Source organism: Chiloscyllium plagiosum, chromosome 7 (genome assembly GCF_004010195.1).
Source record: "Chiloscyllium plagiosum isolate BGI_BamShark_2017 chromosome 7, ASM401019v2, whole genome shotgun sequence".
Classification (NCBI taxonomy): domain Eukaryota; kingdom Metazoa; phylum Chordata; class Chondrichthyes; order Orectolobiformes; family Hemiscylliidae; genus Chiloscyllium; species Chiloscyllium plagiosum.
The window spans coordinates 38978391-39003172 of NC_057716.1; positions in this window are offsets into that span (position 1 = coordinate 38978391).

Below are 24782 nucleotides of genomic sequence, written 5' to 3' on the forward strand. Positions count from 1 at the left end.
ACACATACTTTCCTTCTGTCTCCACTACAGAGGATAGACAAACAGGGGGCTGGGAGAACACAACAAGCCAGGCAGCACCAGAAGATGGAGGAGTCGACGTTTCAGGTATAACCCCTCTTCACCTTCTGATGCTGCCTGGCTTGCTGTGTTCTCCCAGTCTCCTGCTTGTCTGCCTTGGATTCCAGCATCTGGAGTTTTTTTTGTCTCCACTACACAGGATAGGATTTTCGTAATAGCCATAAACTTAGAAGTGGAAGAAGTAGAGAAATGTGATGAAATTACACTCACCAGGGAAGCAATACTGAGCAAATTGTTTGAGCTGCATGTTGCTAACTCTCTTGGTGTAAATGGCTTTCAAACTAGGATCTTAAATGATGTTGGTAATGAGGTATTAGATGCACTGGGTGCAATTTTCCGAAAAGACTGCTGGACTTTGAAATAGTTCCAACAGATAGGAAAATGGCAAAAACAGCTCCTCTTTTCAGGAAGGGAGGGATACAGGAAACTGTCGGCTAATTAACTCAACATCAATCATGGAGAAGGTGCTAGAATCAATTGATAAGGAGGTTATAGTTGGATACTTAGGGAAAAAATTAAACTAAGCACTCAGAGTCAGCAAGGTTTTGGGAAAGGGAAATCATAACAAACCATTTTATTGGAGTTCTTTGAAGGAATAAAATGTGCTGTAAATAGAAGAAAGCCTGTTGGCATACTGTACTTAAATCCATAGCAATCCTACAGCTTGGAAACAGGCCATTCAGCTCAAAACGTCTGTGTCGACCCTCCAAACAGCACCCCACCTAGAACCATCCTGCTATCTTATCCCTTTAACCATGCATTTTCCACAGCTAAAGCATCTAATCTACAGATCCCTGAACACCATGGTATTTTAGTTTGGCCAATCCACCTAACTTGCATGTCTTTGGACTGTGGGAAGAAACCAGACCAACTGGTGGAAACCCACAGAGTCATGGGGAGAATGCACAAACCTCACACAGACAGTGACTCACAGTTGGAATGGAACCTAGGTCCCTGGAGCTGTGAGTTCACAAGTTCATAAGGTATAGGAGCAGAATTAGTCCATCCAACCCATTGAGTCTGCTCCACCATTCAATCATGGCTGATATGCTCCTCACCCCCATTTTCCTGCCTTCTCCCCATAACTGTTCAACGCATTACCAATTAAAAATCTGTCTTAATCCTCCTTAGATTTACTCACTGTCCCAGCATCCACTGCACTTTGGAGTAGCAAATTCCACAGATTCACAACACTTTGGGAGAAGTAGTTTCTCCTCAACTCTGTTTTAAGTTTACTACCCCTGATCCTAAGACTATGAGCTCTCATCCCAGAATGCCCCACAAGAGGAAGCATCCGCTCCACGTCTATTTTATCTACACCTTTTATCATGTTCAATACCTCAATTTGACCTCCATCCATTCTTTTAAATTTGTGTTCAAAAGCGTAAACTGTTCAATCTCTCTTCAAACAACAAAACCCTCAACTCTGGGATCAATCTAATGAACCTCCTCTGAACTGCTTCCAATGCCACTATATCTTTTCTCAAATAAGGGGACCAAAACTGTGCACAATACTCCAGGTGCAGTCTCACCAATACCTTGTATAGTTGCAACAATATTTCTTTACCTTTATATTCTATTCTTTTAGCTATCAAAGCCAACATTTCATTCGCTTTCTTTATTAGGAGCAGATATAGCAGATAGTTTTCTGTGACTCATGAACAAGGACACCTAGATCCCTCTGCACCAGAACACCCTGAAGTCTCTCCCCAATTAGATAATAGGTTGCCTTCCCATTTTTCAACCAAAATGCATGACCTCACACTTAGCCACATTAAATTCCACCTGCCAAATTTTGGCCCTCTCTCCTAACCTATCTATATCCATTTGTAAGGTTCTTATTTCCTCTTTGTAATTTACTGTCCTGTTTTTGTGACGTAGCAGTGCTAACCACTGAGCCACCATTTGCAAAGGTTATTGCACAAAGTAGATGCACATGATGTCGGATGTAACATACTTTATATGGCTGACTGACAGAAACCATCTGTGTAATTGGGTCTTTTTTTGATTGGCAGGATTTGCTGAGTGGAGGCCTTCAGGGATATGTGCTGGGGCATCAGCACTTTACAGTTTACATCAATGATTTCCACGAGAGGAATAAAGGCATGGCAACCAAATTGTAAATGATACAAAGACAGGTTGGGAAGTGTGTTGTGAAGTGCACTTAAGGAGGTTGCAGATATAAATAGAACGATTGCATGAATGGGCAAAAACCAGGCAGATTAAGTATAATGTGGAAATTTGTAATAATTGTATACTTTGGCAGGAAGAAGAAAAAATGGGATATTTAGAAATTTACGAGATTGATACCTGGAATGAAATAGTTGATTTATGGGGATATGTTAGACAGACAGTGCTTGTTTTCACTGTTTAGAAGATTGAAGGATGACTTGATTAAAGCATATAAATCCTGATTGGTCTTGACAAGGAGGAAATAGAAGTAATTCATCTTATATGAATCTTATAGGAGTCTGGACAACATGGGCAATGCCAAGTCGTGTGGCAGAATCATGAGAATTCCAGCAAGGCCTAACTTGATGTTAGGAATAACTAGTTACATCTTTTAACAAAGTTCAGAGTGTTCAGGCATGATTCTAAGCAGGCATAAGCAAGTTGTGTATTAAGTGGAATTATTGCTTGTCAGTGACCATATCTCACCTCATTAATATGCAGTTTCCATTCCTCCCACTCACCACAAGGAAATGAGATGCTGAGAACTCTCAATGTGGAAGTCAGAATGAGTATGTGCAACTTCAACTCATCACTTTCTCTGAAAGACCTCCTTGTTGGACATTGGGCACCAACATGCCAGGGCACACGACTCAGGCACTGGCCACAAGTTTTCCATGACCATGGACATCTAACATGTGTCGGCATTTAAGAACCCTCATGGCATATCTCTAATCCACGTTTGTATGTTTCTGCGCTTCAAAGCAGCACCGTGGGACACAATAGCAACTCTCATTGTAATGCTGCAGCTTTGTGGTCAGGGACACACATCCTGCTCATGGGCAGGGCCAGGCTGTGTCTTCGGGTTGTTTGCTTGCTCTCTTACTGCTCTCTTATTTTGGGCCTATCTGGATTTTCACAGCATCCCTGCCTTTCCGCTCAGCTAGAAATACGAGGTACACAGTACTGCTGTCTTGCCTTGCCATTTAGCACAGACACATGCCAGGAAACTTGTCATAGTTATCATGAGTCCTCAATGAAATCAAAGAGATGGCCTTTAGTCAGGTTGGCCTAGCATAGTAAGTTAAGCACAGCCTCCTATACCAGTACAGAGATTTCTACATGATCAGTAACCTGCCTGGGTTGTGGCACTGGAAAAGCACAGCAGGTCAGTCAGCATCTGAGGAGCAGGAGAGTCGATGTTTCAGGAATAAGCCCTTCATCAGGAAGCCCTGAACATTGACACTCTTACTCCTCAGATGCCGCCTGACCTGCTGTGCTCTTTTAGTGGCACACTTTTCAACTCTGACTCTCTAGAATCTGCAGTCCTCATTTTCTCTCACCTGCTTAGGGCAGTCAGAGTCAGTTTCCTCCGGTCAGATGGTGTGTGAAGTTGAAGGTTGTGCAGTCCACCACCTTTCTACTATGGGCCATATTCCTCCTGGAATGAAAGACAGGCAGGTATTCAGAGAAATGAAAGTGGATGGCCTCACAGCACCAGGGTCCGAGGTTCGATTCCAGACTCGGGCAACTGTCTGTGTGGAGTTTGCACATTCTCCCCGTGTCTGTGTGGGTTTCCTCCGGGTGCTCCGGTTTCCTCCCACAGTCCAAAGATGTGCAGGTCAGGTGAATTGGCTATGCCAAATTGCCCATAGTGCTAGGTGCATTAGTCAGAAGGAAATGGGTCTGGGTATGTTACTCTTCAGAGGGTCGGTGTGGACTGGTTGAGCTGAAGGGCCTGTTTCCACACTGGAGGGAATCTAATCTAATCTAATCTACTGTTATTTCAGCGCATGTGGGGTTGTGTTCCAAGCAAGTAGTAGGCAGCACAGAGGGCAAGCAGCATTTAATGATGTCAGGGGCTTGAAGTAGATGCAAGTGAGTGAGCAAAGATGTTGCAGGCAGTAACTGAGGGCGGTAGAACATGATGTGGGAAGCAGATACAGCAGCAGAGATAGTGAGAACGTGAGGAGTCAGACAGAACACAGTGACACTTATGCTGATGGAGTGGAGAAGGTCACTGATCTTGGTACATTATTGTGCAGGTAACTGAGACTGCATTGACCTCCATGGCAACCTTGGACCAGGCTGGCAAGCCTGATGTCATATCGTCCACTGCTGGTCCTGGGTGACAAGGATATCCCACCTCTGCATTGACTCTGCCTCCAGGATCACCAGTTCCCATAAAGCAGATGCTAATTTTCCTTCTCTGTGTTGTCTGGGGTAAATGTCAGATACCGTACAGAGCAACTCCAGGCTAACAGTGATTGTCGGGCTGCACAACAGTGTTTTAAAGATAGCGGCATTGCCAGGTATGTCAGTCCATTCCTGAACAGCCCAGCAGTGTTAAGTTATTCTGAATACGGCCAGTGGTAGAACGGAGCAGAAATTCCATGACAAGGGCAAGGCCTTCATGAAACTCAAAGAAACTGACACTTAGCCAAAGAAAAAAGTTTCAGCTCAATGGTTCATCTTGCGAATGACACCAAAACTAGGGCACTACTTAAAAATTCAGGACAGAAAATCTTTCTCACATCAGGTGGTGTGACTTTGGTGCTCTCCCTCAAAAAAGGGTGGAGGGAGGTTCATTAAACATCTTTAAGGTAGATGTAGACAATTTGTTGTTACAGCAAGGAAATCCAATGTTTTCAAGAGTAGATAACGGATGTGGAATTCTCAAAACCTTTGGAGATATCTGTACTTATCTGACTTTGGCCTTTGGAGCATCCCTAGTTTTCAATACTCCATAATTGATCTTCAGCTGCTAAGGATCTAAGTTTTAGGGTTTCTTCTGTAAACCCCTCCTCTTCTCTACTTTGCTTTCCTCCTATTTAAAGCTTTCTCTTTGGCTTAGCACCCAGTCTAATACCATATTTTCAGGCGTTATCAAAATTTATTTAATAATGTATTTGTGTAACACTTTGGAATAGTCAAATAGATCAACTGTGTTATGTAAATATGCGCTGTACTAGTTCAAAGAACATAAGTGCATTTATATAATGCCTGTAATACCCTCATGTGCCTCAAATTTCTTTGCACAAATTCATTTCTTATTTACTCATATCACTAAGAACTCTTTGAATAGAGCATGCTGTATGATCTATTTTGTGACCTTTAAGGTAGAATATCTTCTGTGTTATCATCATCATTTTGTTCTGCTCTTGGCTGCTACTGTTTCCTCTGTTTGCAGCTTGTTGCAGATTGTGATGATCTTGAAGGGCTTGTTGTACTTTAAGATGGCCTTCTGATCTCCTTAGGCATTAGATGTACTATTTCAGGATGCCTCGATGTGTAGAGACTTGATCCCTCAGGTTGCCTAGGCTTTATTGTACTTTCAGTCAGTTATTGTTTGTCACTGTCAGAGTAGTGTCAAAAGCCAGAGCTCTAGAGGGTGAATGATGCCACCCCATTCAAATCAAGTTTTACATTTCAAACTTGTCCAGATGTTAGATGTTAACCCTATACAATTGAAAGAAGCATCATTTTACACCATCAAAAAATGGGGAAACACAGTTTCTTGCTCTGAGATGTTGCATTGCGGTACATTTTTATTAACAGGAGTAAGAGAAAAATAGACAACCATGATAAACCTCTTTTGACATCTCAGAAGAGAAGGTGAGATTTTAATTAAAATTTGTTTTTGAGACTTGAGGCTATTCAAGCTAGGAACATTGATTGTCAATCAAAGTGCTTTAAACTAAGTTAGCTTCTGTACCTTTTGGAATGTAAAGGAACTAAGGGACACGTTTCATTTGTATGCTTTATCAGATATCAACCTTTAATCTCCAAGCAGCAGCTTGTAAAAAATTTGGAACTTAAGCAATTTTGACTTAACTGTCCTGTAGTTATAAGATCTTCTGTAACCATGAAAGATAACTTTTATGTTTACTGAAAAATCTTAAAGGCATATAGAATAGCCATAAGGATGGAAAATTACCGATAGGATATAAGTAAATGCTCATTGTCAAAAGAATTTTAGTATCAGGATCTAAATGAAAGACTGGGTTCTTCATTTGACAGATATAGCTTTTGATGGTTTTTGTTGGGATAGTACAATGAAACATCCTGCCTATCTTGGAAAAAAGGGCATAATGATCATTGCATAAAGTGATTTAATGCTCAACAAAGAACAATATTGAAGGCATAATTGGCAGGCTAGTTGACAATTTGCTGGATGATCAACTGTAAATTTCTTGCAAATTATTTGTGGCTAACAGGTGTTTTTATGGGTATAATGTCAATAAGTATTCATAAAGAGATACTGCTAACAAGTATACTATATTGTTAACTAATGTTCCTATTGAACTTAATATAGTCATTAGTGTTTAAACTGGACTTTAAATAGGCCTGCTATTTCTCTCAGTCCTTATGTTCAAACTGTAATTTAACCTATCAAAGGTAAAAGGTTACATCTTATAATCTCCTAATAAATCTGAAGCAGATACTGATTTACTTAATCACGATCAGGTTTTCAATACTTTCAGAATGGGATAGAAATTTGAACAACTCTACGCCTAAAAAAGATCTAGCTGTCAGCTCAAACACATTGGCTTGGACAACATCAGTATGGCTGGCTGGCTGGTGGCAGACAAAAGCAAGAAGACTGGCAGAATAGGTAGGGGGTCAGAGTCTAAATGCTACCATGCTGAGTCATGAGGGAGCCACAGCTACTTTCCCAAGGCAAAGTCTCATAAATCCCAGTTTTCTATTGGAAAGCTGTGACACCCTGGAAGCCCCCTTAAATAGTGGTTTCTAAAGGCATAAATGGCAGTGTTGTGAGATTTGATGCCAAAGATCTGAGATTGGATTACACCAGCCATTTTGTAATGGTTTTCTAATTTAAAAATAATATACAAATGCAAGTTATTATTAATGAAGATTTACCTCTACACTTCCATCACCTGTAAGGATGGTCTGAGAGCTCTCTGCCTATTTCTTGAAATGAAACCTGCTCTCAGTCCCCATGCACTACCACCTTTCTCCGCCTGGCTGTATCATTATTCTCATTTTGAACAATTTCTCCCTTAACTTGTCTCATTTTCTCCAGAAGATGTGGCAGTGGACATCAGTCTCTTTGTGGAGTATGTGAAACATTTCTGGTTCGAGCCTTTCTCAGCCTCCTCCTCAACTCTTTCTCTGGCACATCGACACTGTATTGGCCATGTTTCCTGCTCTCATCTGAAATTGGAAAAATGAATCAATGCTACTTCCAATTTTCATTCTTCCCTCACCTTCACCAAATCCATCTCCAATTTTTTTTATCTTCCCATTCCTTGAATTCTCTGTTCGATTTCTGGGGATCTCCATTAGTTTCAAATACAAATCTCCTGACTGTGACAATTGCCTTGACTACATTTCTTCACACCTGTCCCTAGTGACATCTCCACCAAGAATGACCCAGTTGCTTAGCTTTTCAATACACCACCTTGCTCTCATGCTAACTGTTCTGTCATACAGCTGCAGTATTCCAGTGAAGCCAAACACAAGTTAGAAAAACAGCACTTCATTTTCTACTTTGCCATTTTACAACCTTCAGGACTCAACATTGAGATAATAACTTCAAACCAAGAACTCTGCCCTCCATACTCCTCACCAGCCCCACCCATTCATGTCTTACTTACATGGGGTTGGTCTTATCAGAGCTGATATATTGTCTGTTATTAACATCTACTCTTTATAGATCTATTCTCTCTCAATGTTGGCCAAACAAAAGAACTGATCATTGACTTCAGCAAGAAAGATGTAGACTTCTCATCTACATCAACGGAGCAGAGGTTGAGAGCGTCAAGTTCCAAGGAATGATAATAATCGACAACCTGTTCTGGACTTCCCACACGACAGTTGAGAAGGCAAAACAGCACCTCATCTTTCTCAGGCAACTTAGGAAATTCAGCATGTCCATAAGGAACCTCACTAACTTTTACAGGTACACCATAGAGAGCATACTATCTGGGTGCATAAGAGCCTGGTATGGCAACTGCTCTGCCCAGGACTGTAAGAAACTAGATAAGGTTGTGTCCATAGCTAAGATCATCACCTGAGCTAACGTTTCATCCATGTACTCTTGTTGCTTCGGTAAGGCTGCCAACATCATCAAAGACCCTTCCCACCCCAGTAATGCTCTCCTACAACCTCTTCCATCAGGCAGAATATACAGAAGCTTGAATACTTGTACCAACAGGTTCAAGAACAGCTCCTTTCCTGTTGTTATTAGACTGATGAATGGTCTCCTTAACTTCAAATAATGTTGATCTTATTTTGCACACTTCCTGTGCAGCATAACCCGTATACCTTGCTCTGTCTAAGCACCCTAAGATCAGTATGTCCTTGCTTACTATAATTTGCCTGTACTACTTGCAAACAAAGCTTTTCACTGTACTTAGGTACACATGACTACAATAAATCAAATCAAGTTATTCTCTACTACCAATGGCACTCCCTTCACCTTTTGTTCTGGGATACCTTTAAACTCTGTTCCACTTCCAATTCGATCCCTCTCCACCCACTCTTCTTCTTTTGAAGTATAAAACACATTTTTCTACCCTCACTTCAGTTCCAAAGAAAAATCAAATGTCAATACTCTTTCCCTTTCCACAGATGCTTCTGGACTGGCTGAGTTTCTCCAGCTCTTTCTGTTTTTATTTCAGATTTTGTGCATCCACAATACCATGCTTATATTTTGTTGATGATGCATTTTTTCGAAGAGCAATTCCAAAAGGGCATTTACAAATTCATTTCCTTTTGTAGCTTTTTCTCCATTGCTAAATAGCAACATCTATTGTACACTTGTAATGAGCAGCTACCATTTTAAGGGCTGCATTTGGGTAGAAGTTCTCACTTCCTGCTGACGAGCTGGTCAAAGAAAGTCCAATCTTATCCTGGAGTTCAGTATGCTCATAATTAGAACATCCATAAAACAATCCTGCAATTCAGCAAGACTTTGGCAAGAGTAAAGCTGAGTCTTCTATATCTGTGTCAAGAGTGCACAGCAAGTCAGGCACCATCTGAGGTACAGGAGAATCAACATTTCGGGTGTAAGCCCTTCATCAGGAATGGGGGATCCTGATGAAGGGCTTATGCCTGAAATGTCGATTCTCCTGCTCCTCGGATGCTGCCTGGCCTGCTGTGCTTTCCCAGCAACACACTCTCGACTCTGATCTCCAGCATCTGTAGTCCTCACTTTCTCCTAACTCTTCTATAACAGTGCAAGCTTTTCTCACCAAATCAAACTTCTGTTGCTATCCAGAGTTTATTAGAGAGGTTGACATTGTCTGTACTTGCATGGATGTCATTTGCATTTTTGACATTAAGGAGTATGGTCCTCAGAGTTTTCCACTTTCAACTTTCCTGCTTGCAACATCATCATAAAATTCTATTCTGCATGAAGATAGAGTCATAGAGATGTACAGCATGGAAACAGACCCTTCGGTCCAACCCGTCCATGCCGACCAGATATCCCAACCCAATCTAGTTCCATCTGCCAGCACCCGGCCCATATCCCTCCAAACCGTTCCTATTCATATACCCATCCAAATGCCTCTTAAATGTTGCAATTGTACCAGCCTCCATCACTTCCTCTGGCAGCTCATTCCATACCTGTACCACCCTCTGCGTGAAAAAGTTGCCCCGTAGGTCTCTTTTATATCTTTCCCCGCTCACCCTCTAGTTATGGACTCCCCCACCCCAGGGAAAAAACTTTGCATATTTACCCTATCCATGCCCCTCATAATTTTGTAAACCTCTATATCTGTTCAAGTTCCAGTTAGTAATTTATAGTCAATCTTATGTTCTGAAAGAGATTAATTTTTCTCCCTCTCAAAACCTGCAGCATTACTTCCTTGCTGGATTTACCAGCACAAATTTAATCTGGGGAGGACTCTTGCAGGCCATAGTCATGTTTTCTACACCCGTTGCTTTTCCCAACACTTTAGGTTGTTGGCACTATTAGGCCCAAATCAAAAATCTGATGCCATTGAGCTTATCCTACTCTTTTGTACAGTTGGAAATCACAGTGGGTCGGGCAGCATTCATAGAGAGAGAGAGGAAGCTAACGGTTCGAGTCTAGATGACTTTTTATCCCGACTCTGATGAAGTCATCTAGAATCAAAACATTAGCTTATTCTCTATCCATGGATGATGCCTGTGATTTCCAGCATTTTATTTTGTTTTCAGTACAGATTCCAGCATCAGCTCCTCCTACCTGTTTTGTACAGTTACAAGTATGGATGATCAAACTGCCTAAAGTTAAGTCTTTTCTTGGATCCTATTAGCCTTCAAAACTACTTTTCAAGTCTCCTTTCAGGTAATTGGATTTGTCTCTCTACTAGCTCAGTTGGTTAGACAACCAGAGTGAAGCTAACAATACAAGTTGAATCCACGCACTGGCTGAGACCACCATGAAGATCCCACCTTCTCATCCTTGGCCCTCACCTGAGGTATGGTGACTCTCAGGTTAAACTCATCATCAGTCATCTCTCTCATGAAAGAACAGCACTATAACTGTGGGATGACAGCAACTTTATCTTTTACCACTTAGATAGTTACTTGATTGCCCTTGCCTTTCCACGAAGGAACAGAGCATCTGATGTCCTTTAAATTTTAAGCAAGGATTTTCCCATCTATTTTGTTGAGCTTTCTTGTAAATGTGATTCACTACAATGAAACACTCGTTACTGTACATATTTTCTGAGAAATTTGACTTGAACCCAAGACACATGCAATCAGCCGTACAACAGCTCCACTCCCATCATTTTATGCTGATTGGTGAACCAACATACAATTGTCTTTTAACTGAAGTCCAAAGTTATCAGTAAGTAGATGGGACCACTGGGTACTTTGCTTTAGCTTCTGAATGTGGACAAACTGACAAGCTATTGTCTCTTACTGACAAAGCCATCCCATTGCCCCTAAAGTTAGGTAAGGTAGTGGCCCCCCTGCCCCTAACATTAGGTGAGGTAGTGGCCCCACTGGCCCTAAAATCAGGTGGGGTGGTGGCCCCAATTTGCCATCAGCAAATCAGTGTCTCTTCCTTTTCTGAGTCCAGGAGGCACAGTCCTTTTCTTCTCAGTCCACAATAGTATGAATCACAAATTTTATGAACTATTTTCTAATGGCATTCAGTGGTTTCTTTCAGTTCACAGGTGGATCATGCATGGTGCAATCACCGACCACTTACTTATCCCTATTTAAGAAACCTAATACAGGCATTTTACATGGCTAAAACAAGCCTACGACAATGTGGCACAGTCAGTCATAACTTAGTTAGACCTTTTGTGTAGTTTCTATCCTTTTCTCCCAGGAAGTCCAAATCTCTTTTTCTGTGTATATTATTTCCTTCCAGCTGCCGCACGAATTTGGAGGCAGGTTAAAATTTCAACCTTCACATTAACTACAGAAAAACCAGAACAATTATAGGGAGGCAGAGGTGTGATTGCATTTTCACCAGACAGGCAATGCAGAACTCTAAGCTAATATTCTGGAGGCGTGAAGTCAAATCTCATCATGTCAGATGGCAAAATTTGATTTCAATTTTTTAAAAACCTGGAATTTAAAAATTAGCCAAATGGAAACCAAGTGACCATTGTTGACTGTAGCAAAGACCCATTTGTTCACTAATGTACTTTAGAGTGGAAAACAGTTGACCTCATCTGATCAGCCTACATGTAACTCTATATCCACTGCAATGTTGACAATTACCTGCCATTTTGAGTAAGTAGAGATGGATAATAAACACTGGCTTAGCATGTGCTGCTCACATCCCATGAATGAATGAACAAAAGCAAATAAAAATCCACCAAAAAGAAAGCCAGATGAATGCTTTGCTTTTTGATTTAGATCCTATAAGTGCACGGTTTCTTATTGTTACGAGTGGCATTTGTTGGAATCTTTATGGTCTTGAATGCTGCATGGGCTAAAATCTGAAGAGGTCATCATTTTAACATAATGCACTTTTGACAAGTTTGAAATTAATGGGAGAATGTCACAAATAAGATTTTTATTTTATATTTTTTTAATCTTTCACCAGTTCAAAAATATAATTCGATAATTGTATTTTAACATCTCCTTACGCTTTCTTATGTTAACAAATATTGTAAATTGTGTTGGAACAATTTTATGTGTTGAATTATTTGCCTATTATAAAAATGCAATTATCTTTCTATTATATTCAATACTGTTTTGCTGCAGCAATTTATTGAATCTACTTACCATGTACTTGCAATGCAGTGAATCATCAAAACTTGCATAAAAATTTTAATAAGCCACAAAAAATAATTACATTTATAAATAAGGCAATACATCAGCAATTCATACTATATAAACAGCAATGAATATATTAATGAACTTTTTTTTATAAGGCATAGCTAAATGAGAAGAGGACTTCTCCTGACATAAGGACTACAGACGGAAATAGATGGAGCAGATGGTCAATTGCATGAAGAAAAAGTACATCAAATGTTGCCAGGTCTGTTTCAAGATAGATTTCCAGCATAACTATGGGATCATCTGCCTCCAGCAGCATCACCCTTCTGGCAAACACTAAGATACCATCTGTATTGTGGTTTGCGGAAGCAGTCAGCATTTCCGGATTATTATTCTCTGAGGTCGATACGATTTTAGCAGAATAATTTAGGTGAGCTTACATATTATGCTAGAAACATTTCACTGGCTTTACCCTTTGATTACTTTGCATGCCTCTCATTATGTTGTCCCTTTTCCTCCACATGACTATAATTTCTTTCCCAAATCTAGGTCTGGAGCTAGATTTGATTCCACCAAATCCTTGATGGAGACAGTAATGCCAAAGGACTTGGGAGTTTTTTTTTAAATGATGAATCTCAAACCCATCCCCAACCTTCCCATTTTCAGTTTTAATTGGGGGAGTTGGGGAGCTAGGTTAGGAAGGTGCAAACAGCTAACCTGCCATCAGGAGTCAGTAAAATTTTTTGAGGAGGCTGACTGCCTCTGTTCTAGTTAGCAATTGTATTTTAACAACGTTTGAAGTTCACAGGTTTTAAGGGTGTCTACGGGTTAAAAAAAATATTTTGTGTGTATGGGCTCAAACTGTAATTAGTCTCCCAAGTACTGTTTTTTGGGTTCAAATGGTCTTCTTCAAACTCTTCACAGCATCGTAGATTCAATCATTCTGTTAGACTGTGATAGAACTATTGCTTTATTGCAGCTCATGCTACACAATCATGTGACACCATCATTATATATATAAATTAAATCAAGAACTGTCAATGTTGAACATCTGAAACAAAAGCACAATTGCTGGAGAAACTGAGCAGGTCTGTCAGCATCAGTTCTGATGAAGGGTCACTGGACCTCAAATGTTCTCTCTGCTTTCTCTCCACAGATGCTGCCAGGCCTGCTCAGTTTCTCCAGCAATTTCTGTTTTTGCTTCATTGAATATATCTGCAGCATCTATTACTCGAATATTCTCCAAAATCATTATTCTCCTTATAAACATAATTTCCCAAGGCACCTTCACAAAGTCTTGGAGATCATGGGATTAGTCTTGTAGTGCTTTGACCAATCTACATAATCTAGTTCTAGTCTCATTCTGATGTCAAGAATAGTCTACATTTGTCTTTCCTTTAGTCTGTGTGTTTGTCTCTTGGATGGTTGCAGAACTTTCCTGTTTCTCCCCCTCTTTTGAGAAATACCTCCACATTTCTCTTGTTGTTTGTTCGATTATATCGAAGTGTTCCGATTATTTCTGATCATACTTTTACCTGTTTCAACTCTATATGATCTTGCTTACTGTGCTTTTTCTTTCCATTATCATTCCTTCTCATTGTTGGTCACTTATCCATGCACTACCCAGGCTAGAGGTCTGTTAACTCTTGTGTTAATAGCTTTTTGATTAAAATTTCTAGACTGGTTGACCTTTGCTTTTCTTCATGCTCTTTCCCTCTGCTATGGTCATTCTTAATGATGTTTGGGTCTAACTCCTGAGACAGAGATGGAAGTTGTGCTCTCTATCTCTGGTTAGCACTGCTGCCTCGCAGCGCCAGAGACCCGGGTTCAATTCCCAACCTTTCCCTCTGCTATGGTCATTCTTAATGATGTTTGGGTCTAACTCCTGAGACAGAGATGGAAGTTGTGCTCTCTATCTCCTCCCCATTAATAACTGATGGTGACGTCCACTCTATTATGGTAATGGCCTGTAACTTAATAGTGCAAGCTTTAAGTCTTCATTCTTTTTCAATGATGTATTTGTTGTGCAAATTCCTTGCTCAGCTTTGCCATTCAGTTGTGGATAAAAAGGTGAGTTTGTAACATAAATAATTACAATAATTTGCAAATCTCTTCAACTGCTCATTTGCAAGTTGCAGATCATTATCTGAGACTAGTATGTCCAATTGCCATGCATTGAGAAGATTTTTTGAATGATTCTATTACTAGTGCAGCTGTAATATTGAGTAGTTCCCTTTATTCCACTGTAATCTATGACAATAATAAATATCTTGATCTTCAATGTGAACAATTCCATTCCAAGATGTTCCCAAGACCTTGATGGAATAAATAATGATAATACTAGTTCTTTCTACTCTAGGCTGTCCACCACAACACAAAAGTTATTCATATCTTGTATTGAGTTCAGAATCCCTAGCCACAACGTTCACTTGTATGACACATTGTAATAGCCAAAGCTGCTTGATGCATTCTCTGACAAAATTCAAATTTAGGTGCTCTTGGTATTTATAATTTCTCAATGAAGTCTAGCAAACTTCAATTTACATACAGGGTAGGTTAATCAAATCCATATTAATGCTGTAGATAATGGTTTTCTTGGAGCTTGGCCTAGATGGGTTTCTGGAACAGTATACTGAGAAGCCAACCAGGGTTTGGGCTATTTTGGATTTAGTGTTGTGAAATGAGATAGGGTTACCTTATATCATTAGGTTGCATGGATGCTCAGTGGTTAGCACTGCTGCCTGACAGTGGCAGGAACCTGAGGCAACTGTCTGTTTGGTGTTTGCATATTCTCCCAGTATCTTCATGGGTTTCCTTCAGGTGCTCCGATTTCCTCTCACAGTCCAAAGATGTGCAGGTTAGGTGGGCTGGCCATGCTAAGTTGTACTGTAGTATCCAGGATGTGCAGGCTAGGTGGATTAGCCATGGGAAATGCTGGGATAGGGTAAGGGGATGTGGGTCTGGGTGAGATGCTCTTCAGAAGGTCATTGTTGACTCAATGGGCTGAATGGCCTGCTTCTATACTGTAGGGATTCTATGAAAGTTGTCACTGACAGTGAGATGGCTTGAAGTACAGGGTACATCGGTATTAGTCAATATGTAGTCTGGGTAGTCTTCCACACAACATCGTTCATCACATTTTTCTGCTTCCTGGATTTCTTGTATTTTTCTTTCGACAGCCAGTAAATGTTTTGTGAATTCTGATGTGTAGCCTTCAACTGTTCAATGAAGTTCAAGAATGTTCTCTTTACTGTACTTAATGTTATCTTTGACAGAGTATTTGTTGTTATCTCTACTTGCATTGCATGTACTCAATTGCTGAGTTAATCTCACTAGCCTCATTTGGAACTGTTGAATTTAACTATATCTTACTTTTTTAGAAGCATGGTTTATGGACAGATTTGATTTTAAAATCTAAACCACTTTCATAATTCGAAGATTTTTGCATGCCCATGTTACTGCTAAAAAGCTCCTTTACAATCAATGCAAATAATTGTTCCACCTCAGTGGATGATCTTGAAGCATAACAGAATAATATCCACTTTCCAACTTTCTGCACCTCAAAGAATGCTTCTCCCTGTCCTGTTGAAGAAGCACCACAGAGACCATGGTTATTAGTTGTGGATTACAATGCACTTTTGAATCAACCATTGCCACCCACTCCCAATCCTCACCACCAGCTGAAACTCAGCCCCAGTGTAGAATGTTAACCAGTAAGTCTAAAACAACAACTTTCCTTTATATTTGACAGATATCCTCACGTTAGCATTTGATCATACACAACTTGAAATTATCCGAAAGCAAAGAATTATTTTTGTTTAAAATTAAAATGATTCAGATAATCAGACTTTAAATGCAGCCCAAAAGAACATGAGAAGGATTTTTTTTCCTGACATGAAATAGATTGCAGATAGAAAAGGTAAATGTAGATCATTGCCAGGTCCTGCATATTCAATGCATGTCCTTCAACCTCACTCAGGTTTAGTGGCTGACAACCAGAGACAAGCCAAATTGTGCTTTCATTCAAGTCTCAAAAGCTCTGCAGCAAAAATAAACATAACATTAGGTAGTATTACACCAGGGTGGCCAGTATACCTTAAGAAAACAAAGAACTGAGGATGCTGGAACAAAACAACAAATGATGTTCTGAATAAGGATACTGGACTCAAAAGTGCTTTCTCTCCACAGATGCTGCCAAACCCACTGAGGTTCTCCAGAAGTTATCTGATTTTGCCCAGCAGACCTTTTCCCTTTTAGCACTGAGGTGCCCTATTCTAAGTACTGACCACCTCTAACAGTGGTGCAATTGCTGCTAAGCTGCTGGCACTCTGGACTGGTGGATTTGGAAAGAGGGTCACCAAATTCAATTTGATAGGGATGCTAGTGGCAGCCTTGTATTGGAAACAACATTGGTATCAACCAAACAATGTGTAAAATTGTCCTCCTGCTTATTATGATCTTGCATGCCCAAGTGCTATTGGCAAAGCCCCATTAATGTGAATCATAGAATCCCTACCACAAAATTAATCCCTATTAAAATATTAATATCAGACAAGTCAGATCCTCAAAAGGGACATAAATAAATAGATCATAGTTTTTTTTGTTGCCAAAATGATCTTTTACTAAACATAAGCATGCTACCTCTGTCTTAATGATAAAACAAACAGAAGTTTATTAATAATAGATAGGAAGATAAATAGAAAAAAATCCATGTTATTCCCTCATGGCACAGATTCAAAGATTTTTAAACATACAGTCAAAGTAACCCAAGTGCTCTTTACAGTTTGACCAGCAACAACTGCTGTGTACCAGAATTAATATACACTGGTATAGCTTACAAACATTCTGGCAATTCTAAGAACATCTAGCGTTATACTTCTCACAGGACCCATTCCAGCTCATTTCCGAGAGAGAGAGAGAGAGAGAGAGAGATTCTTTCCTTTTTAATACTTTGATGTGCTTGAAGTAATTAAAATTTCAACTCATCTGCTGGAACTAAAGAAAACTCTTTCTTAATTATTATCATTGTGTTTCCTTCCAGTGTTATACAAACCCTGGCACTGCTTAAGTTCCTTTCCTTTTTTAAAAAACTTTAAATGTTTCACTTCTTTTCCACCAACTACATCAACTGATGAAGAGCCAGAGGTGGTGGTGTATGTCGACATAAATAATGTCGGGAAGAAGAGGAGGGATATTCTACAGTGGGACTTCAGAGAACTCGGAAGTAGGCTGAAAAGCAGGACTTCAGGGTGGTTACCTCCCGTTTGCTTCCAGTTCCTCGGGCTGGAGAGCACAGGAACAGGGAGATAATGGACTTGACTGTGTGGCTGAGGAACTGGTGCAGGAGGCAAGGATTGAAATTCTTGGATCACTGGGGTATGTCTTGCAGTAAGGATAAATTATACAAGATGGACGGATCGCACCTTAATAGGTGGGGGAGCCAGCATTCTGGCAGGCAGGTTTGCCACTGCAACACAGGTATGTTTAAACTAAGTAATGGGGTGGAGGGGACAAACTGGAAATTCAAAAAGAAAGTTAGAAGAAAAGTGAGAATAAGAGAAGTTAAGAAAGACAACAGAACCAATCGAGCAGAAAACTCAAGGAGGAATCATACAATATGGTCAAGTGAAATAGGGATTGATAGGAAGGGTGAGGGGAGTAACAAATTAAAAATATTATATATGAATGCACAAAGCATAAGAAATAAGGTGAATGAGCTTGAGACTCAGTTGAAATTGTAGTGGGGACAACTGAGACATGGCTTCAAGTGGACAGGACCTGGGAAATGAATATTCAAGGCTATACGTGCTATCGAAAGGACAGACTGACAGGCAGAGGAGGTAGGTGGCTCTGTTGGTGAGCAATGATACTCAGTCCCTTGCAAGGGAGGACATAGAATCAGGAGATGTAGAGTCAGTATGGATACAGCTGAGAAATTCTAAGGGTAGAAAGACCCTAATGGGAGTTATCTACAGGCCCCCCAAACAGTAGTCTGGATGAAGGGTGTAAGTTGAATAAGGAGTTGAAATTGGCCTGTTGCAAAGATATTACGACAGTTGTTATGGGGGATTTCAACATGCAGGTAGACTGGGAGAATCAGGATGGTACTGGACCCCAAGAAAGGGAGTTTGTGGAGTGCCTCTAAGATGGATTCTTAGAACAGCTTGTACTGGAGCCTACCAGGGAGAAGGCAATTCTGGATCTGGTGTTGTGTAATGAACCAGATTTGATCAGGGACCTCAAAGTAAAGGAGCCATTAGGAGGTAGTGACCATAATATGATAAGTTTTAATCTGCAATTTGAGAGGGAGAAGAGAGAATCGGAAATGTCAGTATTGCAGTTGAACAAAGGGAACTGTAGAGCTATGAGGGAGGAGCTGGTCAAAGTTCAATGGTTCAATACCCGAGCAGGGATGGCTGTGGAACAACAATGGCAGGTATTTCTGGATATAATGTAGAAGGTGCAGGATCAGTTCATTCCAAAGCGGAAGAACAATCCTAAGGGGAGGCAGGGGCGGCCGTGGCTGACGAGGGAAGTTAAGGACTGTATAAAGTAAAAAAAAGAGAAGTATAACATAGTAAAGATGAGCGGGAAGCCAGAGGACTGGGAAACTTTTAAAGAGCAACAGAGGAAAACTAAAAAGGCAATATGTGGAGAAAAAGAAAATGAGGTACAAAGGCAAACTGGCCTAAAATATAAAGGAGGATCGTAAAAGCTTTTTTAGGTCTGCAAAAAGAAAAAAAATGGTTAAGACTAAAATTGGGCCCTTGAAGACAGAAATGGGTAAATTTATTATGCGGAACAAGGAAATGGCAGAAAAGTTGAATAGGTACTTTGGATCTGTCTTCACTGGGGAAGACACAAGCAATGTCCCAAATGTAATAGTGGCTGAAGGACCTAAGGTAATTGAGGAACTGAAGAGAATTATATTAGGCAGGAAATGGTGTTGGATAGACTGTTAGGTTTTGAAGGCTGATAAGTCTCCAGACCCAATGGTCTGCATCTCAGGGTACTTAAGGAGGTGGCTCTAGAAATCATGGACACAATGGTAATCATTTTCCAATGTTCTATTTTTCCAGGATCAGCTCCTGTGGATTGAAGGGTGGCTAATGTTGTCCCACTTTTCAAGGAAGGAGGGAGAGAGAAAACAGGGAATTATAGACCGGTTAGCCTGACATCAGTGGTGGGAAAGATGCTGGAGTCAATTATAAAAGATGAAATTATGACTCATTTGGATAGAAGTAACAGGATAGGTCAGAGTCAGCATGGATTTACGAAGGGGAAATCGTGCTTGACTAATCTTCTGGAATCTTTTGAGGATGTAACTATGAAGATGGACAAGGGAGAGCCAGTAGATGTAGTGTACCTGGACTTTCAGAAAGCCTTTGATAAAGTCCCACATAGGAGGTTAGTGAACAAACTTAGGGCACAGGGTATTGAGGACAAAATACTGATTGGGATTGAAAATTGGCTGGCTGACAGGAAGCAAAGAGTAGTGATAAACAGGTCCCTTTCGGAATGGCAGGCAGTTACCAGTGGGATACCACAAGGTTCAGTGCTGGGACCGCAGCTTTTTACAATGTGCATTAATGATAAAGTTGAAGGCATTAAAAGTAATATTAGCAAATTTGCTGATGACACAAAGCTGGGCGGCAGGGTAAAATGTAAGGACGATGTTATGAGAATTCAGGGTGACTTGGACAGGCTAGGTGAGTGGACGGATACATAGCAAATACAGTTTAATGTGGATAAATGTGTGGTTATCCACTTTGGTGGCAAGGACAGGAAGGCAGATTACTATCTAAATGGAGTCAAGTTAGGTAAAGGGGAAGTATAACAAAATCTAGGTGTTCTTGTACATCAGTCAATGAAAGCAAGCATGCAGATACAGCAGGCAGTGAAGAAAGCTGGCCTTCATAACAGGAGGAATTGAGTATAGGAGCAAAGAGGTCCTTCTGCAGCTGTACAGGGCCCTGGTGAGACCGCATCTGGAGTATTGTAAGCAGTTTTGGTCTCCAAGTTTGAGGAAGGACATTCTGGCTATTGAGGGAGTGCAGTGTAGGTTCACAAGGTCAATTCCCAGAATGGCGGGACTATCATATGTTGAAAGATTAGAGCGACTGGGCTTGTATACACTTAAGTTTAGAAGAATGAGAGGGGATCTGATTGAGACGTATAAGATTATTAAAGGATTGGACACTCTGGAGGCAGAAAGCATGTTTCCGCTGATGGGTGAGTCCAGAACCAGAAGACACAGTTTAAAAATAAGGGCTAGGCCATTTACAACAGAGTTGAGGAGAAACATCTTCACCTAGAGAGTGGTGGATATATAGAATGCTCTGCCCCAGAAGGCAGTGTAGGCCAAATCTCTGGATACTTTCAAGAAAGAGGTAGAGCTCTTAAAGATAGTGGAATCAAGGGTTATGGGGATAAGGCAGGAACAGGATACTGATTGTGGATGATCAGCCATGACCATATTGAATGGTGGTGCTGGATCAAAGGGCCGAATGGCCTACTCCTGCACCTATTGTCTATAATATTCAAGTCTGAGATTAATAATAACTTTGGTATTCTAAGATCATTTAATTGAACTCCTTCCTTAGGAAATATGCTTAGCACATTACTCCAGTGAAAGATTGATGATTTCAAAATCTTCCACACCATTTGTGACTGGATTCATTTGTGGTAATTAACATTTGCGCTGTTCAGGTGCCAGGCAATGACCATCTCCAACAAAGCAGAATGTGACTAATACCTTTGATGTTAAATGGCATTTCCATTGGCGAATTCCCCATTATCAGCATCCTGGAACTTATCATTGATCAAGAAGTGTTAAAGGAGACTAAAGACTAAAGTCCTAATACAAACTAAAGGATATGAGAAAGCAGATAAGTCCTGGCAAATGATAAAAACAGCAAAAGGTGACAAAACAAATAGTAGGAGCTGCAAAAAGAGAGTATGAAAAGCAACACAATAAACATTTGCAATCATATCAGAAAAAAAGCTATTTAAAAGCAATGTGCATCCTTTAAAAGCTGATAAATGGTACAAAAATTAAAGAAAGGAAGAAGAAGAATTAAAAATCAAATAATTACTGTGTTCAGCATTTATAGTCAAGGAGGATAACATGCTGGACTTACAAAGAAATGAATACTACATGAAAAGAAGGGACTTACTTAATTCAAGCCAATTAACAGTAATGAAGAAAGTAATGACAGTAACTAATGAATGTGTCTCTAGGATCTGATGGTTTTCATCAAGAGATTGAAAACAAGTGCAAAAGCCATATTCATGGCCTTCCAAAGTTCTCTGGATTCAGGAAGCATTGGAAAATTGTAGATGGTACTTTACTATTTAAGAAAATTAAGAGAGGGAAACCAAGAAATTACAGACTAATTAGATTAACATCTGTTGTTAAGAAATTACTACTATCTCCAATTAAGGATAGAGAAACAGAACACCTCAAACATTTTCAGTTGATCAGAGAGAGCTGGCATGGATTTGTAAAGAGTAAATCATATCCACTGAACCTGATGGCATATTTTTGAAGAGCTGACTGAAATCCTGATGAAGCACTCGTGCTCGAAACGTCGGCCCTCCTGCTCCTTGGATGCTGCCTGACCAGCTGTACTTTTCCAGCACCACACTTTTTGACTCTGTTCTCCAGCACCCGCAGTCTTTTCTTTCTCCCCCTGACTAAAATACATGTAGTAAGTAGGGGAATGTCTAGGATAAAAATGGAAGGTTCTGGAGAACCTCAGGTTTGGCAGCATCTCTGGAGAGAAAACCAAAGCTAACATTTCAAATATTCGATGAAAAGGCATAATGGACATAAAAAATTAATTCCATTTTTCTCTCTGCACAGTTGCTGCTATTCATGTTGAGTTTCTCCAGAACGTTGTTTTTATTTTACATCACTAGCATCCACAGTATGTTGCATTTTTAAAAAGGCTGAGGACTTTTTAAATGTGAACCGTCAGAAAGCATTTAACAAAATCCCTCATGAGAAATTATTAGCTCATGGAGGTAGAGGCAAAAGATTTTTAGTTTAGAAAGGCATCATGTGTCAGCACAGTCTTGGTGAGCTGAAAGATTCGCCACACAAGAGATGCAAGATCATTAGCCAAAGACTGAGGTAACTTTAGTCTTTAAAAATGCATTGCATTATCCATTTCTAATCTTTGTGTATGTGAGATAAAATGGGTAATTTGAGTAAAGTATGAGATAATAAACTTCTTTAAACTCACAAAAGCTTTCTGCTGACTAAATTAATTTGTATACACACTCCAAGAGATAAAAATAAATGACATATTTCTCTCCATAAATATCAATGATTACGTCAAAAGAAGTGACATACTCTGTCCTTGACAATAGCTAGAAAACTCAATTATAAGAAGTGAAATACCATTTTTCTGTTACATAAATCCATGGTTAGACAACACCTGGATTATTGCGATCAGTTCAGGGCACCAAATCTTAGGAAGGATATACCAGCCTTGGAGAAAGTGAAAATTTAATGGTATAATGCAAAATTTACTTTAGTGCACCAATCATTTTGGCTGAGGTGAAAAATGATGCCAGACTAAGCCCAGCCACTTCCAGAATGGCACTAATCTGATCATGGTGTTGCTGACGGTGATGGTTTGGGTGTCATGTACTAATGCTGGAAATATGCAGAAGATGATTGTGACGCAATTCTGCATCTAATAGCAATTTGACATGCTATTGTTTAATCTAATCTGTCCAGTTAACGCTTGATAATGCAAATTTGAAATGTGTTCAGCTGCACCATCAACCCCTGACTTGCATGGTCTAAAGGCAACCATTGAAATTTAGGGTAGTCACATATTATTACCTACAACTTTTGCAGAGTTTGTGAAAGTTCTGTGGAGCTAAAGGATGAATGGGCACCGCACAACAATCAACAGACAGGAGGGTTCCCTCCCAGTTGGGGAACACTTCAGTGTTCCAGGACATTCAGCCTCGGACCTTCGGGTGACCATCCTCCAAGGTGGACTTCGGGACAGGCAGCAGAGGAAAGTGGCTGAGCAGAGGCTGATAGCTAAATTCGGTACCCATAGGGAGAGCCTCAACCGGGACCTGGGGTTCATGTCACATTACAGGTGATCACCATTGCACTACACACACACACACAGGTATTCCTACACAGACACCCACACACACTCTCACATGCACACGGACACAGGGGGCTAACACCTTCAACACATTGTCTAGCTATCACCATTGTTAACAGCTAACCCGAGAATGCAACTTTAAAAAAAGGGTTTTGTGATTTACACATGAAAGAAGTGAAACTATCACTGTATTCTAACAGATGAAAGGCTTAACAGACAATCAATTCTTCAATGTATAATTTCAGTTACATCACACTGCAAATTTTTGCTATAAATTCTGTGTTACGATTGAGCCCTCCACAATCACCTGATGAAGGAGCGTCGCTCCGAAAGCTAGTGTGCTTCCAATTAAACCTGTTGGACTATAACCTGGTGTTGCGTGATTTTTAACTTTGTACACCCCAGTCCAACACCGGCATCTCCGAACCATGCCTTTTATTTGAATAAAGTCTTAACTTGAGTCGTCAGCAGCAAAACGCAAGTGTGACCTTATCTCCTAGAGACCTGGCATATACTCCACCCTTTCTCATTAGTCTGTTTGCAGCCCACTCACTCTTGGTGAGTCACTGCATTTAGTACTCTCTCTATATATTACACTCTGAAATACTCACCACACCAGTGTCTCAGTTAATGCCTGCCAATGTCAGGTGAAGTAAAAGTGTTTATCCCTCAGAATCTGATTTCCTTAGAGACACACTGATTTGGATAAAGGACAAGTGAAGTGGTAATGGTATGTTATGCAGCTGTGTGGCTAGTTCTGATGTTGGTGTGAAGGTGCATTCACTGAACTTGACTACTTGAGCGAGATCCTTCAATTTGTTTTGGCAGTGCTTTCAGATCCGTGGTATCACATTCTTGTCATTGAACATTGTGATTCCTCTGCTCCCACTGTCTTTTCCTGTGCTGTACTGAGCAACCTGGCTCCCTAAAGGAAGAGAAAGAACCTTCCTTCTCCAGTCCATCTCCCACAAGAGCAATTCTAGCATGGCATCTAACAACTTAGAAGTGCAATCTCCTGTGTGTTGTACCATACAAGTGGCAAATGAAATTGAATGTGAACAAGTTTAGAATTATACATTTTAGTAGGAAAAACAAGGTGAGACAGAGAAAATATTGGAATTTTAAGGGGGGTGCAGATAGAGAGACACCTGGGGCATATGTGCACAAACCATGGAAATTTAACTCATAGAGGTTAAGATG